This window comes from Taudactylus pleione, unplaced genomic scaffold (genome assembly GCF_031769625.1).
Source record: "Taudactylus pleione unplaced genomic scaffold, aTauple2 ptg000457l, whole genome shotgun sequence".
NCBI classification, from domain to species: domain Eukaryota; kingdom Metazoa; phylum Chordata; class Amphibia; order Anura; family Myobatrachidae; genus Taudactylus; species Taudactylus pleione.
The window spans coordinates 414386-417812 of NW_028284859.1; positions in this window are offsets into that span (position 1 = coordinate 414386).

The following is a 3427-nucleotide window of genomic DNA, read 5'->3' on the forward strand; positions in this document are numbered from 1 at the left end:
AGATTCATAGATTTAAGTTGAATCAATATTTACACAGATTTTTTTTAGATATGACCAGAAGTCGCACTGCGCATGTGCAGATCCTGTTCTGCGACGATGGTTGCAGTGGCCCAAAAATCGCAGCATGATTGACATGCTACAAGCATTTGGGGAAGGCAGTGGTGGGGAGCATTACAGAAAATGGGGGCATGTTGGCCCCATTTTCTGGGACTTGCCGAAGGCAGTGACTATGGGCCTGATTCAGACCCACTCGCAAGCGGCTGTCCGCTCGCAAGTGGGTCGATGTTGTGCACTGCGCATGCGCACGACGGCGGGAGCTCCGTCGTAAGCATGCGCCAGACGCGACGAGCGAAGGACTTTCCTTCGCTCGTTGTGTCTGATCAAAGGGGGCGTGCTGTCGATGTTGATTGACAGCACGCCCCCTTTGGTGGGCGTGCCGGGGGCGTGCCTCCCTGACGGGGGCGTTCCCAAGGGAACGCCTACCGTCAGAAGCCGGCCCACTGACATCACTAGTGATGTCAGTGGGAGTGATTTTGGCTCTGATAGAGCCAAAATCACTCCGGGCCTTGCGGTTGAAAAACTCAACCGCAGGCTCCGGCTCGCAGTGGCGATGGTCGCGATGGTCAAGACCATCGCGGCCATCAAACTGCACGCTCGTATAGGCTGTGGGTGGTGACCCACAGCTATACGAGCGTACAGCTCTGAATGAGGGCCTATGTCCTCGGAGGCAATTTCACTGGCCCCGGCAGCATAGTTTTGGCGGACATCCTAAGTAACCAGAGGGTTACTCAGATGTCCGATGGCCTGCTGATGTTCATGCAGTTGATCCTATGCAGCATCTGTGGACGCAGAGAAGAAGTCAGTGGGAGTCTTTTTACACAAGATGCCTCATGCTGTTTGGAACATCCTACAGACGCTCCGAGTGACAGAACAGACCCCACAGCACTATGGTAGAAGACTGCCTTGGTTCTCCTAATGTGAACCACTTTAATATTAGTTTTGCAACCTCTATGTTGCACAGGGAGGGACAATATATGTCATATATTATACACATTAATTTCATTTTTTGTACTGAGTTTTTACATCGCAGTCTACCTTTCAGGTAGATATTTCTAATTCGAATGCAGACTCCACGTTATGCATATTAATTTATCCACCTATCAGGTGATTATACTGTACTTCAGGTGCAAACAGTACTTCTTCGGCATGAGCAGAAGTTGCTGAAGCCAAAAATGAGGGCAAACTGAGCATTAGTTAAAGAGGAAAGCAGAAGACTAATACCGTACAAAAAAAAGGGTCAGTTCAAAAGTGGTGGGAAGTTGGCATTCGATGTAATTCTAAAGCTGGGTACACACTTAGCGATGTGTACCCGATGGGACGACATATCGTATCGAGGGTACACAGTGAGTGATGTAATGAACGACAGAACGATACCTTGTTCCGTCCTTCATTATCTGCAACGGCGCCACATGCAATATCCTGTTGGCCATGCAGCACAGCCGCCCGGACGATAGCACATGCAACCGCTGGAGCGCGCATTTAGTCCACACACACTGGACAATCCACCCAATAAGTTGTTCCGATTCGTCCAGAAATTATATATCGGGCTGACATCATCCTAGAGATACCCAGCATTACACCTTAGTTACAGTCAACGGCTCCAGAATTTGCTGCTTGCTCACAAAGGGACATATTTATTAATTATCGGGATCTAAATGTGATAATTATAATTTCTTATCGCCGCTATTCACAGCAATAAGAATGTAAGTTGTGCCTAAATGTATTAATAAAACACATGCAGTCACAGGGGTTTTGAAAGGAGCACATCCCTGCAATGTGTAAGAAGTAAAGGAATTGATAATGCGATCACTTGTCTGCAGGTTGCACTTAACAGTTTTATTTTTTTGGGGGGGGGGGGGGGGAGTCGGCTGGCTTCCTCTTCAGAATGAATAGTAAAAAATTAGTGAATGTTTGCTTTTTGAGTTCAAATGAGATATTACAGAAAAACAAAGCTATAAGAAAATTACAGGAGTTCAAAAAACATCCATGGAAAAAAAACCAGATTGGAACCATCTCAGTGTAGTTAGATTTCCTCTAACAATGTTGGTTTCTAAAATGGTGGCGATTGAGGCTGAGGAGAAGTTTGCACAGGCTGAGAGAGGAGTTAGGTACACCAGTGTGATTATTTTGTGGCTCAGTGCGGGAAAATGTCCTTTTGTGGAGTGAATTAAACTAAAGTAAAAAGGGTGGGGAGTGCATATTTTAGGAGAGTTCCTTTCTGTCCAATTGCAAGATTTTAGGAGAATAGGACCAATAGCACTCCACAACAGGAAGTGAATTGAATTTTAGTGTATGGGCCTCGTCCTTTACTTTTAATGGGGCATATAGGCCTACTCTCCCGGAAGGTGCAGGAGCCTCACGATTTGTCGCGTAATCCCCCGCACCCCGGGGGAATCCCAACCATTTCCTAGTGAAGTGGACAGGATGGGAAGAAAGAATACCGGAAATCGCGAGTCCGTATGGAGGGGGTGGGTTAAAATTACAAGATTCACATTTTAGCCCCGCCCCTTCCCCACAAACTAGCAATTCATGGCATTTTGCCACAGAGAGGGTGGGGCCTAATGACACCAAAATGGTTAGCTGCATCTCTTCTCCAGGCTACTCCTGGAGAGGAGCAACTAAACGTCAGCAAGTATGTAATGGGATCCATTTTGTGGCTCAGTTGAGGAGGTTTATTTTATAGAAAAGGCTTTGATTAAAAATGTACACTTTCTTACAGTCATTGCTCCACACACCTAAGTACATCAAGAGCTGAGGGCAGACATGCATTTAGAAGTGTTGTGGCTGGACTGTGCAGATGTAGTGGTAGAAAAGAAAGGTGTTTTGCGGTGTACATATTGGCCCTGATTCAGAGCCGGACGCTCTGACCAGAGCGCTCGCTCTGAATCAGGGCCCTCCTCCATTAAAATGGAGCGTCCTCCTGGACGCTCGTATAGCTGTGGGTCACCACCCACAGCATATACGAGCGTCCAACAAGATGGTCGCGATGGTCTTGACCATCACGACCATCGGACTTGCGAGTGAAACCCTGTGGTCGGGTTTCTCAACCACAAGCCCTGGAGTGATTTTGGCTCTATCAGAGCCAAAATCACTCCCACTGACATCACTAGTGATGTCAGTGGGGCCGGCTTCAGACGGTAGGCGTACTCATGGGAACGCCTCCGTCTGGCAGGCACGCCCTCGGCACGCCCACCAAAGGGGGAGTGCTGTCAATCAACATCGACAGCACGCCCCCTTTGGTGCGAGACCCGGAGCGATGGAAAGTCCTTCGCTCGCCGGGTCTCGCGCATGCTCACGACGGAGCTCCCTCCGGCGTGCGCATGCGCAGTGGGGAACATCGACCCACTTGCGAGCGTACTGCCGCTCG